We start from the raw sequence: 17105 nt of genomic DNA on the forward strand, positions 1-17105 counted from the left end.
CTCTTAACAGAAATGAGTACCAGGAATGTTCTTGGGGGTAAACGGCGGCCGGCGCGTAAGGCTAACAACCTTACCGCCATCTATGAGCCGATTGTCTAGAACAGCCGTGTGAAACTTGCGGCCCCCATAGCCACAAACTGCGGCCCCTCAACTTTTAGACCTAATTGATATTAAAATCAATATTAAAATTTTAGTAGAAATATTTTTTTGTAAAGACAATTTTCCAACAGACCAGAAGACAAGAAGTCTCACGCAGACATAAATTACGTAGTAGGCTGCAGGAAATTCAATGTTTTGCTATTTCTAACATAATTTCTAGTGTAATCTCTCTTTTTACATATCGAAAAGTTGTTGGATACTTGTCAAAAATGGCATTCTTTTGCTGTTTAAAACTGTAAGATATGTGACTTTAGGTAATTATATTGAAATTATTCCTAAATAATAAATAGAATTAAATTTCCTTGTATCAAAATCTAATGTATATTTCTATTTTGAAGTGCGGCCCTGGATTATTATTTACAGGGCTGAGGTGGCCCTCTGTACAAGTTGAGTTTGACATGCCTGTTCTAGAAAATGCGGCAACCTCAACGTCTCACAGCCCTACGGGCCTCCACGGCTCATATTTTGCTTTGCGTGCATTCGGCGAGGTATTTACCTGTCGGTTACCTAGCAACGATCTGGCCACACATGTTACAATATATACTGCGTACAGGCCTACTTCGTATTACTAAAATACTTTCAATAAAATACATGTCTCTTCTCTATTTCCTCATTTTGTTGTTTGTAATTTAAGACGAAAATTAAAGTTGAGATATACTCGTTAAAATCGTGGGAAACTGAGAATACCAATACAGGAATTGTGTCTGTTACATTTAATTCCAGAGAACGCCGTACAAGTAGAACTGAAAGTGGAATTACTTAGAAGAAACAGTGGAAGTTTCTTGCAATAGACAGCGATTTAACCCATACTTCTCTTGGCCCTTGCTTTACTTATCTTCCACAACTTGTGAGCACTGGCTTGTCTCACTAACTCAGTAGAAGTCTGCATAACTAATTCATGTTCAACAAGTAATGGTGTAGACCACGGGTGGAAATCTGAAGGACAGGTTGGGGCTTATTTCTGCCTACTTTCCGTAGGCTCCGAATGCGAAACATACTGTTCTGGTTATCATTATCTTTTGTATTATTTGCTCTTCTCCTTACGCCATGCGAAACATACTGTTCTGGTTATCATTATCTTTTGTATTATTTTGTTCTTCTCTTAGCGCTATGTGAAACATACTGTTCTGGTTATCATTATCTTTTGCATTATTTGTTCTTCTCTTAACGCCATGCGAAACATACTGTTCTGGTTATCATTATCTTTTGTACTCTTTTGTTCTTCCAGAACCAGAATAATAATTCCACATAGCGTTAAGAGACGAACAATAGAGTACAAAAGATAATGATAACTAGAACAGTATGTTTGACATAGCGTTAAGACCTGAGTACACGCCCATAAAAACGCCACAGGGAACAGAGCTATAAATACCCCACACAACACACCGCAAATCAGTGCCTCAACAAACAACGAAAGGAGAAGCAGCTCAACAACAAACACAGGTAGGAATACCACAAGATAGAACCAAATAAAAAAAATACAGTCAAATATTAAGTTAGTACATGGACTTTTATATAAAATACCCATAATATAATTGCAGACTCTTAAGTAACTATATAGAGAAAAAAAAACACTGTCCGGACCTCTAAGGGCGGCAATCTGCCCAATGTTCCTTTGACAGAAGAGTTACGAAGTCACGAAAATTAGCGGTTTAATATTTTATTAAGAATTTTATTAATATTTTAACTCACCACATTTTACCTCAATTAAAATGTTTATATAAAACTTTGATCAGCTTTGAACTTGTAGTATGATTGATATAATAGTAGTTTCCTCAAGTGTTATTTGCCTTCTGAAGATGGCCATTAATTGACCGAAACCTATAAATGCATCATATACGAGTACATATGTACATTTGAGCCACACTGGACGGTGCAGTCAAACAGTAACAGTAGATCAGAGAATATACTCGCAGCATCGAATGAAGATATGACACATGAATAAAGAATAGGAAAACATGTGGAATGAATTGGACATGGCCTAATTTGAGGCACTATCCAGGCATTTGGGTGGACGAACTGAAGAAAGCCACGAACGACCTGCCGTTATATTTGGTGTCCTGGGCAACATGTTACGCCTCGAGCCAGCCAGATCGGGGTTTCCAGTAGATTTTGTAAGGCGGTCTACTTCACGACGCGGTCACTGTCTGAACTACATAAAGTCAGATTGTAGGATGACTGATGAGTAATGAACTAGGCAGGATTTGGAAGTGGTCAAGGCAGAACAGAGATACTAATCCAAAATTTGCCTCGAGGGACTAAAGAAATCCACGAAACTTCCAGTACTCCAGCCGGGATTCGAACTCGGCACCTTCCAACTGCTCGTACAAGTCTGAAGTATTACCACTACACTGACCAGATAGGTATATTAAAGTGCAGTTTTAAGTCACATTAATGTTTATTTCTACTTTTCTCTACATAATATTGAAGTGACTAATAGCATTAGCCGTACATGTAAAAAAGAAAAGTTGTCCCTGTGCTTAACTAATTAAGCACTACGCTCTGAAGGTATATGGGGGAGTGGATGTATAGATCCACATTTTCTTGACTTTGGCGCTAGCTGGAGGTGAATAGTCAGTTTCACCTCCCGGCCGCTTTACCCCCGGGGAAAGAATCCCCTGTACCCATTAGACAGGAGTTGGGTTGACCCCATAGCCGGTCTGGACGACGTGCAGAAAAAATTCTTGACCCTACCGGGATTCGAACGCCGACTTCTCGGTCGCCCAGCCCGTAGCCAGTTGCTATACCGACTGCGCTATCCCGCTCATAGCCGTACATGCATGTTACAACAAAACCGATCTATTATTTTACTTATAAACGCGCTTGGTGTTATGTAGAGGCATGTAGGATAGTATTTACTCTAATGTTGATATGTATTACGGCCACTGTGGAAATTTAAATTCAAGCAGCCGTATATGAGCCTGTTGCCTAGAAGGTCTTAATGAATATCTTCTAAGTGTCAGATGTGACCTTTATCTCACATTGTCACAAACGAAATTAACTTCCATAAGAAGTTCTAGGTACACTTCACATATCCATTCTCCAAGATTATGTACGTTTCTAGGAAAGAAACGACACATTGAAACAGAACACTGTGTCGCTAGCACATCACCAATTATTTTTTCCTTTGGCGCCACAGCCCAAATTTGGGCCTTGGCCTACCTCCAAGAAACTCTCCGTTTCATTTCGGTTTACTGGATTTTAGACATTCGGTAGGACTCCTTTGGCGGGTTATCAGCACGTCGCAATGCCTCTCTACCTCTACACAAAGACAGAGAAACGCGCGCACATACATATACGTACTCACACACACACAAACACTGAACATCTATGCCCTGAGTGGGATTCGAACCCACGATCCCGGCTTCCGAGCGAGTGAAGACAGTGCATGCCCTAGACCGCTCGGCTACCGTGACTGGCTCATCACCAACTATACGTATATGTTTAAGGCCTACCACACGAAAAGATATTTAACAAAAATAGTTGCTATGGTAACCCTCAAAAGTTCCCGTCATGAAAATCTCAATTCTCACATAGTTATTTTACGAATGATAGATTCTTGGGTCAGTTCTTTCAATTGCAGAAGTTGTATGGCTTTGAATGACATGTGAAAATGATCACATGGTTTGTAGTGAGCCTATCGCGGCCTGTTTGAAAGGAATACCCTGGAATTCGCCTGGTGGACACTTCCGAACTCCAGTCTAAAGCGTTATGGCGCTGCAACTGCTGCGGCTTCACTGTTACTGCATAACGTTAGGGCAGGATGTACCAGCAAGCTGCTATCGTGACTTCTGAAATGGCCGGTTACCCGACAGGGGTTCAAACCGAACACGATTCGGGAGCTACAGCCGTGTAGATTACAGAAACATGTCCGAGAAGCTCTGTCTTGTCTCTCCCATGCCTCTTTCCACGCGCTGGTACTGGCTGACCATTTCAACCTTCTTTATCGTCTCCTGTTTCTCCCCTGCACTGCAATCATGCTTCCTGACCCTAGACTACACGGAGACGAGACAGCTTGGTCAGGCCGTCCCCGCGCGTCACGGCGCCCGCCATCGGGGTGCCCACATAGGGTTGCCATACAGTCTCGTCTCGCACCTGACAATCATTTCCTTCGGTGTCGGTGGGTCTGGCGCCTACTCTTGATGACAGTGACGTCTCCCCCCCATCCCACGGATCTGATGGTGCCTGTTGGGATGTTCCCAAAGAGAGCTCACAGGCAGGGCGAGCATGATACATGCTGACCGCGGAAGTAAACATTAATGTTCTATCTTTGGCTACTGAAATGAAGCACAGCTGTGCTTACCAAGAGTTCTCGTCTGCGATGTAGCCCGTTGAAACCAGTACGAAAGCTGCTTGCCTACTGTTTTCACGCTGGTTTATTGCTCGGCTTATTATTAAACCCTGAAGATGGAAGCGACAAGTGCCATCGAAACGTCGGTTGACTTTCAACAGACTAACCACTGTAGGTCGCGGTGAAAGGGCCGAGAAGGCCTACCCCTCATACAGTCACTCAACAGACTACACGGCGTTGTATCCCAGAAGACAGAAATCTTAAAATAACGCGACGGTGGAGCAAACCTCCAGGACGAAAACTGCCCGGGTGTCAGGGTCTGGTACCTGTAGGGAATTTCCGCTTCTCAAACGTCCGGATGATATTTCGGTGAAAAACCTCGATCGCGCTGCTTAAAATTACCCGAAATTCGTTATTTACAATTTCGGTAGGATGTATTTTTAGCCTGTTTTCCTTACTTGAGATCACCTTGCCGTCTGTGTGTCTGCGTATCCCTCCCTGTCAACTTTTAAATGCCTGAACGAATCTTATGAAAGTTTGTTTTTTTTCTGTGGCGCTACAGCCCCAATTTGGGCCTAGGCCTACCTCCATGAAACTCTCCGTTTCACTTCGGTTTACTAGATCTTACACATTCGGTAGGACTCCTTGGGCGAGTGATCAGCTCGTCGCAAGGCCTCTACCTGTAGACAAACACAGAAAAGCGCACACAAACATCCATGCCCTGAGTGGGATTCGAACCCACGATCCCGGCTTCCGAGCGAGCGAAGACAGTGCATGCCTTAGACCGCTCGGCTACCGTGACCCGCTATGAAACTTGTTATTTATATAATGACACCTGAGTCCATCTCAGCGGCGTACTTCATAAATCCCTCTCACCAGTCTGTGTCCGTTTTTGTATCACCCCTATCATTGCTAGGCAAAGGCTAGGTAAACACATACTCGTGGCAATGAATACACGCAACAACAGAAGAATTGTTGGTCGCGGCGTTTTCTGTGCGGTCCATGCCATAAGTAAAAAGTAAAGCTATCCCTGTAACAGGCCGTGGAGGTCCATAGGGTTATGAGACGTCGAGGCTCACAGATGGCGATGAGGTTATGAGACTTAACGCGCCGGCCGCCCTGTACCCCCCAGGAATATTCCTGGCACTCATTTTTGTTAGAGGCTGAGTCGACCTCAGATCCATAGTGCGGCTGGAAGGATTAGATCAATTGAAAAATCTGATGATCTCATCCAGAATCGAACCCGCGACCTTCCGGCTTGTAGCACAGTGCCTGAACCAACTACACGATTAATTCTTTCCAGAATCTCTTATTTGTTTCGCGTTCTTTTCAAAATAATTGTTATAACCGGTAGAATTATAAATTTGTGAAGTTTCAGAGGATGATGTTGGCCACGAGTTCGATTACCGCAGTGGAGGACATACAAGGATGTTGTGTAAGGGTAAAGCCAATTATAATTCTGATATCAGTACCTTGTTCGAGCTTCATTAAGTCATAACCATTCGGTTCCGTGGAAACGACTGTGCTCGTTCAGTTGTTTGTTAGCACAACGCTATCTTACTGGCGGCCACTTAGCTAGTAGGGGCTCTCTTGCAACCAGGAAGTACCATTAAGATACGAAGATCTGAAATCTAATGTCAATAACTAATTGAAGTTGGGAGATTGATTGACTGGATGGAAAACTGAGACCGTATAAGAATACACGCAATGAATGCGTTGTGGAGTGTACGTACGGGAACACGCCGTTTTCCAAGTAACGACTTTTCCTTTCAGCTCAGTTACAATTCAGGAACACAGTTTACGGAATGTAGGCAGCGAATGTGTGGGAGAGTGCTGGCTCGGGTAAAACGGGAGGCCAGTTAAGAGTAACAACGTAAATTAGTTTCAACGAGCTCGCATTGCAGTAGTCAGCCCACATATTTATATCACGCAATACAGCCCGCTTAATGTGGTCAAATTTGGTTTCCTGGCTGACTAATAAGCTACATTACATACCTACTTTCGTTCAAGTTTGTCCGTTGCATGCACTTTTGAGGATTAAGCCGTTTATTTCTGCATTTAAGTCATTTCGGATGATTACAGACGTTTCAGAGACTCCAAGTACTTTTTATTCCATATCGACTTCTTTTAACTTAGTCGCTCTGAAGACAGCAGAATCACATGGAAGTCATGTCATATATCGCAGCCATTTGAATCCCATTTTCAGCCGGTATAGCGACTGGCTACGGGCTGGACGACATAGGGGTCGCAGTTCGAGTCCCGGTAGCGTCTCTACGTCGTCCAGACCGGCTCTGAGGCCTACCCAGCCTTCCATCCAATGGGTACCGGGAGGCGATTTCCCCGGGGTAAAGTGGCAGGGGCGTGAAGATGACCTATCATCTCAGCTAGTGCTGAGGTCAAGAAAACGTGGATCTATACATCCACTCCTCCATACGCCTTCATGGCGTGGTGCATAATTAGCTAAGCACAAGGACAACTTTACCTTTGAATCCCACTGTGCTCTATTTGCAGCATTCCGTATGCTTGTATGTTCGGAATGATGTTATAAATTAATTTTTGCCATAAAAATGCATTACAGCTGCAGGAGAAGATACAAAGAGACGCGCTGAGAGCAAAATGCAGCCATGTGTCAACTACAGCCGGTCTCTTTTGCGGACTGCAGTGCTTAGTTTCGCCACAGGAAGCGCTACTGCTCAGCTTTTGATTTGGGCGTAGAGCGTCAGAACATCGAAACAATCAATGTAAACATTGGTTTATATTTCAAAACACAGCGCTAACGGCCAATACCATTCGACTGTTTAATGTTGCTTTGGAGCACTTGGATACTAAGCAGCTGGAATTTCCCGGCAATCATAAACGTTCAGTCAATATTTGGATAGACATTACAGTGGGGATTGTACACGTAACCTCTTGCAGCCAACCGTCGCGAAATTCTCATCTAAGCGCAGCGTAAATGGAAACTTAAGATATTTGTTAATGGCTAGTGTTCCTGTGGTGGTAAATAAATTACGAATACAGCGTGGTCAGAAGATGAGGCAGTTTAGCACATCTGTTTCGTCTATGGAAGAACTGGGTTCAAATCTTGGTCCTGAGACCAGCTATCTTGATTGCAAGTTTTCGTGGGTTTTCTGCAGGAAAATGTAGGGCAGTGCTTTAAAGCGAATACGACAACTTCAATCAGAATTCAATAATCATTCGTTCCACACCGCATAACTCATACAGTTAACAGAACGTCGTTAAATAAACCATGAATTAATTTAAGTCGGGATAAGAGGCAGGGAGAGGAAATATTCATACGACCCCCTGACCATACACAAAACGCGTTCTGACCGGCTCTGGAACCTTCACAGGCGCTTATGCAAGGGTTCAGGGAGCATTTAGTCTAGGGTTAAATGATCGAAACATGAAGATGATCACGATGGATCAACTGAGCATTCTCTCTACTTATTCCTGAAGCTCTGAATGCATGGAGCCACATGCACACCCTCCCTATTCCGTCGTGGAGTGACTTTTCGGGACAGAGATAATTTTATAACTTTAACTTGCATATCTGCTGAAGTAACTGTCTTATAAAGGCGATTCCTTTTGTAAAATGTTGATGGATTTCAAGTTAATAGCTCAACAGATTTCACTGAAGGCACAAAACGAAGCAATATTCAGTCTGCCCATATTTGTATATGCCTAACAATTTCAAATACTGTAATTATTTTTTTCTACAAGTACTCTAAATCTAAAATTAAACAATAGCTCAGTCTGTACAGTGACGGGCTACGAGCTTGATGGCTGGGATTCGATTCCCGGCAGGGAAATACATTTGTCTCTGTTGCACAGCTTCCAGAGCGGCTCTGGGGTCCACTTAGCCTCCTATACTGTGGGTAAAGGGGACTATTTCCAAATGGGTAAAGTGGCCGAGGCGCGAAGCTGACCACTCACCTCAATTTAGTGCCGAGGTCAAGAATGGTGGGGCTATGCCTCCGCTTCCCCATTCGTCTTCATGGCATGGTATTTAATCAGTTAGACACAGGGACAACTTTCACACTAAATCCAAAATTTTAACGGGGTAGATATTGCTCTGAAAGTATTCTCATGTATGTAAATGTAGTGGGATCACAACTGGCAGCGTCTCAAGAAGGGCTCAGCTCCATGAGCGAGATGAGTGAGGGGGGGGGGGCATAACTGGCTCTAACCTTCCATTTCAGTGCCGTAAGGCTCTGACTCCCGAAACCTTAATGTTGCGGGGCTCCATCGTGCGGAGAAACAAGCTAGGTATCATCGGTTTGTGGACAGACGCCAAATTCTAACACATTCTGATAAACTTGGCCGTTTACTGCCTTTGTTTTTTGGCAAAAGCCAAGTATCCAGTAATGTGATTAGCCAATCGTTCATTTTGCTCACTATAACGAGGATTTGCAGTATTATTAACGGACAGGCAGCTTCACTGAGCTAGAATCACGAAATTACAATTAAACACTGGAGTCTTTCCTTCACAGCAATCAGCTTACTGGCCTTGCTGTTCACCTGTCGCAGACAGAACACCATTGTTACAAAGTTCACCAAATTACAAAAATTGCACACCAAGAGAAACAGAAATTATTTTCATTTATTTCATTACATGTTTACCATATTGACAGATGTATCAAATAAAAGTCAGGGATCTAAATAGAACCTATATTTTATATCATGCGATAATTTTCTCTATGATGAGTCTTATTTTTAGAGATTTCATGAAGTTCGATTTTATTCACGAAAAAATGAGGTTATGCCTGTGTTCATGACCGATACGTTTGCCCGACACTATTATTGTGACTTTCTAAACCAAATTTAAATGAAATCTGTCAAGTATTACGTAGGTGTCACTTGCATACAGATAGATATGACCTCCCGTTACGTGCTCGTTTTATGCACAAGAAAACACAAGAATCGTGCTTTGCTGTGTACTGCAAGAATGCCGGCAGAAATACAGCCTTCGCTTCTGACTGGCTTGGTGTCACTCGCTGCCGGTGAGGGCGACACAATACAGTGAGACAGTGAGTGCTGTGGGTGTTCAGGCTCTCAGCCACGGACGCTGAGGTACCGACGCTCCTGCTGTCTGATGTATCACTCCGTCCCCCGCCCACCACTTATTGCATGTCGAGTTCTGTCCATTGAGCACGATTAGAAAGAAAGCAATGTGCTGGCTGTGACCTAGTTCTCGGCTTCATGTTAAAACTAAAAGACGTAAATATGAAAGAAAGAACAATTTTGGATGCCTGGGATCTTATTATTTTAGCCTAATTTCCTTATTCTGAAAGAAAAATTGAAGTAAGCTTATGCGAGCTCCATGTTGTCTGTGAGACTGTGAATTCCTCCCAATTAAATTTTGAATGCCTGAAGCGGGTCTCTATGAAACTTGTTATGTGTATCATGGCACCTGTGCCCATCTCAGCGGTGTACTTCATAGGTCTCTCCCATCGGCCTACGTTCTATTACTTACTTACTTACTTACTTACTTATGGAGCTGAGCCCTTCTTGAGGAGAAGCCCAATCTGCAGCTACTCAAGAATTTCCCAGCATTTTATGGAATCCGAAGGTTCATTTCGCTGTACACAAGAGCCCTCCGTTGGTCCCTATCCTGAGCCAGATCAATCCAATCCATACCATCCCATCTGTATAAGGCTTCTAGCATTCCATGTATCGAATCTCATGACCATTTTCTTTAGCTTAGGCCGTTTATCCAGAGGATCCGTCCAGGTCCGGGGCTTTGTGTTCATTTTCGTAACATGATTATATTTTATGGTTGTTAGCCTCACGTCCAACACCCAAGCTGTAGGACCACCCCTTCTCGGCTGTCCGCGACTGCTTATTCAATATATTCGCAGCTTCCCTCCATGCCTGGAGGGCGAGTCCTCCATCCGCAACCTGAGGACGCGCCATGCCTTGGTGACAAGGGACCCACCTAACATGGCGTCTGATTCTGTACAAAGGCAAAAGGTAAAGGTAAAGGGTATCCCTGTAACAGGCCGTGGAGGCCCAGAGGTTGAGAGACGTCGGCGCTCCCACATTTTCTCTGCACAGTCGGCTCACAGATGGCGGGAAGGTTGTCAGCCTTACGCGCTGGCCGCCCTTTACTACCAGGAATATTCCTGGTACTTATTTCTGTTAGAGGCTGAGGCCATAGTGCGGCTGGAAGGATTAGGCCGATTGAAAAAAAAAACACCTCGTCGGCACTCGAACCCGCGACCTTCCAGCTTGTAGCATAGTGCTTCAACCAATGACAGTCGTTTATTAAACCCCCAAAATAAATAAATAAAATAAAATGAAATAAAATATACTGACTGTGGAGAGGGCTCCTTGTGGGGACAATTATGGACTTTCGAGTGCCACAAGTTTCTTGGCTGACCGCGCGAATCTTACCTTCTCTTTGTCGAATTAGTAGACGCATGTGTATTAATTAATATTGTATGGTTCGTTAACGACGATTGATCTTTTTATTATACATTGACGGGTTTGGCTGTCTGGCCTGTTGCTGTTTTTTTTTTCTTTTTTTTCTCCTGGGCACTACAGCCCCAGTGGGCCTAGGCCTACCTCCATGAACTTCTCCGTTCACTTCGGTTTACTAGAGCTTACACATTCGGTAGGACTCCTTGGGCGGGTGATCAGCTCGTCGCAAGGCCTCTACCTGTACACAAACACAGAAAAACGCACACAAACATCCATGCCCTGAGTGGGATTCGGACCCACGATCCCGGTTTCCAAGCAAGCGAAGACAGTGCACGCCTTAGACTGCTCGGCTACCGTGACCGGCTGTTGCTGTTTAGAATCAATTAATTAATTCTTGCAGTCAGTCGATAGGATTCCTTGAACTGGTGATCAGCCCGTAGCAAGACTGCTACCTATAAAGGACAACATAAACACAATAAATGTAGATAGCCATGCTTCGAGTGGGATTCGAACACACGATCCCTGAGTTTGAGCGGGCGAAGATATAATTAATTGCGATTTTAAGACAAAATTACGTTAGGAATAACTGCACTGTCCTTGCAGAGAGATCTTACCGACAAGTGTGTTCGGTGAAAGTTACTGGATGAAAGTAACAGGGTGAGATTTACTAGGAAGAGAGGCCATTATATACAATGCATTGACCTTTAAACCGTCTGCTCAATATATGCCACAAAATGGAACTCCGTGTAAATTAATTTCCCCGTTCCTATTGGACTAGTCCGCTTGGCAATCGTCTTGCGCTGTGTTTCCGAGAAGTATTTCTTGCACACGCAGATAGCTGTGGGCGGTGTATGTAGCAGACTAGCCACTTCCTGTCTGCGCTTTCATCAGGAAAGCCAGACGTTCTGCTAAGCTCATCTGCTTTGTGTTAGAAGGATGGTAATGATGCCATAATTTTGATGGTTCTGAAGTGTACGAACAGCGAACATATTGAAATGTGATTCTGTTGACTTCACGGCATTGCGTAAAATGCTTGCCATTTCCCGTTCTTCTCTTTGTGGCATAGGGCATGGTGTCTTGAACTGAGGGTCGCGACTACGCTAAGGGAAAGAGGTCGTCGATTAAAAAAAATTGTTTAAAATGTAATTGTATTCATGCACAGTTTCAGCAGGCCACGGTCAGATGATCTTTGAAAATGTAGCTGCAGCAGACGAAACATTTCCTGAGCTTTAGGGAACATTTTGTAGCTTGTTCTCTTCTCCAAGCTCTCCAGACGGGCTCTGAGGCCCACCCAACCTCCTATCCAATGGGTACCGGGTCATGAAACTGACCACTCGCCTCCAACTAGTACCGAGGTCAAGAAAATGTGGATCTACACATGCACTCCCCCATTCCTAGAGCACGGATTTTTTTTTTGGGGGGGGGGCGCGTTTCCCAATTTATGGGAAGTGTCCAGTGGCAGTGGAATTTAACCCTATGGTTCCAATAGAGGTGGTCAATTTGTTGACCATGCGAGTCACTGTTGTCGCCTTTTGAACCGCTCCACCATGTGGGGATTGTGTCTCGTCAACATTAATATACAGTTATATTACTGTTCTGTGGTTATGACGAAAATGTAGGCCATCCATTTTGAAGTGTTGTTATGCAAATTTTGATGGGGTTTGTCTCCGACAGGAAGAGAAACGTTTTTCACTGCTAATGACATTTCGTTGCTGAGGTTTGCGTAAATAAGCATTGTGTGGTAAACAATGCAGGTAGGCCACTGCTTAATGGCGGAGCAAGCCATGTTTACAGCTGCCATTACGGTGGGATCATTATGAGAGAACAGTTTGGGAGTGTCCCGAGTCTCACCGACCGTCGCGGTTGAGTCGTTACCACTCATGCTTCATATCCTATAGGATTCGGTTCGATTCTCAGTCTATCGAAGACCGCACTTCCTATCGTAGTTCTCCAGTCCCTTCCGTCAGTTCTAGGACAGTACCTTAAAATAAGCCACAACCTTTCCAACATACTTTCCAAGTTCTCGACTCATGGGGGTAAAGGGCGGCCGGTGCATAAGGCTGACAACCTTACCGCCATCTGTGAGCCGATTGTCTAGATAATGTGGAAACCTCAACGTCTCACAACCCTGTGGGTCTCCAAGGCCTGTTACAGGGATACCCTTACTTTTACTTTTATTTACTTTCCAAGTTCATCACAGAAGCATCTTCCCAGCTGTCGCTGTACAGCCGAATAAACAAAGAGTGTTAAGGGCTGAGTGTCCCAATGTCCAAGCTCATGGCCATGGAGGTTAAGACAAAGGTGTTATAGATATCGACACAAGATGGCCCTTGGACGTGGCGACAAAGACATTTCTGTCTCTGCCAAGAACCGTATCCCGGCCACCGAGACATTTCTTTCCCCTTGGCACTACAGCCCCCGTAGGCCTAGGTCTACCTCCATGAACTTCTCCGTTCCCTTTGGTTTTTCTAAATCTTACACATTCGGTAGGACTCCTTGGGCGGGTGATCAGCTCGTCGCAAGGCCTCTACCTGTACACAAACACAGAAAAACGCACACACGCAAACTAAACGTCCATGCCCTGAGTGGGATTCGAACCCACGATCCCGGTTTCCAAGTGAGCGAAGACAATACATGCCTTAGACCGCTCGGCTACCGTGACCGGCACCGAGACATCAGCCAGCCATTTTATTATCTGAACAACCCAGACCCATAAATTGGGAAACGTGCCCCCCTCCTCAAACCGTGCTCCAGGAATGGGGAAGTGGATGTATAGATCCACATTTTCTTGACCTCTACACTAGCTGGAGATGAGTGGTCAGCTTCACGCTCCTGCCGCTTTACCCCCGAGGAAAGAGACCCAGGTATCCGTTGGATAGGAGGTTGGGTGGACCCCAAAGCCGGTCTGGACGACATGGAGAAAAGAAAATTCTTTACCTTACTGGGACTTGAATTCGGACCCTTCAGTCGTCCAGGCCGTAGGCAGTCGCTATACCGACTGAGCTACCCCGGCTCGGCTGCTGTACTGGTTGTCAGTGCGGTTCCATTATGTTCATTTAATTCCAGTTTCCCCATCTTTTTTACGGAACTCGTTAGCGCCATTCAAGTCCAAGTTCATTTGTGATGGTTCGTAGTTACTGTTTACTGTAAGAGGCTTTTGATCTCATTCCAACCCGCAGGTAGAGTGTCACCCCTTGTCTTCTGTCCAAGACCGCTGACTCACAATATCTGCTTAAAAAAAAAAACTACAGCGTTAGGACGCGACATGACGTATTGTTATGAAACTCTCTGAGAATGGAAACCCGGCAAGTGGCGCCAATCCACGGCTTTCCTTAAAGAGCGCAGAAAAGTTTTGATGCAGACTGGATCAGATAATTCGATTCTTCTATAGAGCAATGATACCGCTTTACTGTCACAACGTTTCTCATTCATTTTATTTTCAGATTCTCTGTTCATGTCGTTGAAGTTGCATGAAGGTTCCCTGAAAGAGGGACATCCGGCAAGCTGTCCGCGTTAGCGCAGGCCGCTGGCATGCGGGCTACTTCACACATGAACGTACTGTTGAGAGGGAGAACATTCACAGCAACAAGAAGAACGTTGACCAATTTATACGTAATTAAAAGGACATAACACTACAATACACGTCGTCCGCCAGTTCTAGGTACGCAAGCCAGAAAATGACAGGTCATAGGGCCTGTTGCTCGCTATGACAACTTTTCCTCCGAGTGAGGATGTGAAACTTGGTCTCTCATTTTAAGAGAAGGGCATATTTGGATCTTTTGAGTACTGAGGGGAATATACAAGCCGGAAGGTCGCGGGTTCAAGTCCCGATGAGGTCTTTGGATTTTTTCAATTTACCTAATCCTTCCAGCCGCACTATGGCCCTGGGGTTCACTCAGCCTCTAACAGAAATGAGTACCAGGAATTAATTAAATAATTTTCCTGGGAAGTAAAGCGTGGCCGGCGCGTAAAGCTGACAACCTTACCCCCATCTTTGAACCGATTGTCTAGATAATGTGGAACCCTCAACGTCTCACAACCCTATGGGCCTTCACGGCCTGGTACAGGGATAGCTTTACTTTTCTTTACTTTTTACTGAGGGGAATATTTGTACCTAATTAAGTGGGCAGGGCATGTGGTACGAATGGGGGAGAAGAGGAATCCATATAGGATATTGGTGGAAAAGCCAGAAGGAAGGAGACCATTGGGAAGACCAAGGCGTAGGTGGGTGGGCAATATTAAAATGGATCTTAGAGAAATGGGTTGGGATGGTATGAATTGGATTGATCTGGCTCAGGATAGGGACCAGTGGAGGGCTCTTGTGAACACGGTAATGAACCTTCGGGTTTCATAAAATGCTGGGAAATTCTTGAGTACCTGCAGATTTGGCCTCTCCCCAAGAAGGGCTCACCTCCATAAGTAAGTAAATGGGGCAAAGTAACAAGAGGGCAAAAAGTTGTGAAATGAGAAGCCTGTACCAAACAGTCTGTTTTCGAAGTGACAGAATCAATAAGAGTGAGATGGACCGAACATATAGCGCGCATAGGAGTGATCAGAAATACATGCAGATCTAAGCATAAGCCGTGTAATCTGTAAGGAAAAAACAATTCAGGGATGTAGTAATAGATGGAAATACTGGATCCTAAAAGATAAGTGTGTACTGGTGAGGTCCAATGGTGGGCTGCTGTGGACATGGCAAGGATGCCCTATACAGACTTCTTACATTCCATGTGCCATTTTCCTTAGTTTAGGTTGTTTATCCAAAGGATCCGTCCAGGCCCAAGACCCTTTGTGACATTTTTGTAACAAGTTTATTTTTTACAGTGAGGAGTTGTCAGCCCCACGCCCAACCTTCATGGTGGAGGACTACCCCCTGTCTGCTGTCCGCGACTGCTTATTCAATATACGCATCTAGCCTCCGTATCTGGTGGCCGTCTGCCCCATCGACAACCTTGAGGACGCGCCATGCCGTGGTGACAAGGGACCCGCCTAACGTGGACAGAACCTCAGAGGAGGGTAATTGAGTGTTACTTTATATTTACTGTATATTTGTACCAAACGTAAAACACTCGCTAACAGTTTATTATTAACTTCAGGGCTTTGACATTTCTTTTTTCATCCAAAAATTTTCTTTAGTATAAAGCCCAAGCTGTTAGTTGTCCATGCCATATTATCTGTCCTCTGTTATTATCAACCGCCTCTGTGGTCTAGTGGTCAGAGTGCCTGGCTACAGTTTCAGAGGTCCTGGTTCGATTCCCGGCGCTACCAGATTTTCTGAGAAGTAGTGTGTCTGGGACGGGGTCCACTCAGCCTCGTGAGGATAATTGAGGAGCTATTGCAAGGAAATAGCGCTTCAGTCTATAAAACCGAATTAACGACCGTGGGGATTCGTTGCGCTGAACACGCGACACACACTATCCGCTAAAGTTGGCACTAACTTCCCCAAAAAGCGGAGTTTTCTAGACCGGAGCCGTCATTACCTTGAAATAGCTCTTCAGTTATCCTCACGAGGCTGAGTGGACTCCGTTCCAGACCCACTACTTCTCAGAAAATCTGGTAGAGCCGGGAACCGAACCCGGGACCTCTGCATCTGTAGCCAGGAACTCTGGCCGCTACACCACATAGGCGGTCTCAGACTTACCTACAGCAGATTAAAAGGGGAACACGCTCTTATTTTGCTAAGTTGTGACGCATTAATGCCGGAAGTTTCAACCGACCACAAGCCATCCGTTGCCTGTCTCACCTTCCGGCAAATATTATTAGCTGAAAATTATTTCAATAAAACGTTCTCTTTCAGATGGGGAAACTCTGACATATGTAAGGCTAGGTTTTGTTGGGAGGCATGCGTTAATGCCCACGAAGGACAAAAACCAACAGACAAACCTGCTGTCACATTCTGGAAGTGCAGAACTGTTCATAACGGAATTTCAAAGAATCTGTACACTCCCAAGTTCAATAAAACTTCCACTTAAAGCAGGTGCTCACTTCGAGGTACCCAAGAAATTCACGCCCAATAAACTATATGCCCCATATGCTTACGTATTTGTATTATGCAAGTCCATTTAGGACCTTATATACTCTACACTATTACCCGAAAATATATAAATTCCACTTTCATACTTATTTTAACTTTTTGTTATTTCATATCTGTACTCCTTTCCTTCTCTTCTACACTCCCCTTGTTTCTTTCTTTCTTTCCTGTTTTTTATTGCTAGTGGAGTTGGACTAAGTCCCT

The 17105-nt window shown here is 44.5% G+C and overlaps 1 long non-coding RNA gene across 1 annotated transcript in view; it reads left to right on the forward strand.

The window, feature by feature from the left end:
- Window positions 1-14347: 14347 nt before the first annotated feature.
- Window positions 14348-17105, forward strand: part of LOC117282338 — a 17651-nt gene continuing 14893 nt past the window's right edge. Inside the window, exons 1-2 of the long non-coding RNA XR_004513057.1 lie at window positions 14348-14531; window positions 15695-15886. This is a non-coding gene — a long non-coding RNA (uncharacterized LOC117282338). The remainder of the gene's footprint in view (window positions 14532-15694; window positions 15887-17105) is intronic.

This window comes from Cryptotermes secundus, unplaced genomic scaffold, assembly GCF_002891405.2.
Source record: "Cryptotermes secundus unplaced genomic scaffold, Csec_1.0 scaffold1769, whole genome shotgun sequence".
In the NCBI taxonomy this organism is placed as follows: Eukaryota; Metazoa; Arthropoda; class Insecta; order Blattodea; family Kalotermitidae; genus Cryptotermes; species Cryptotermes secundus.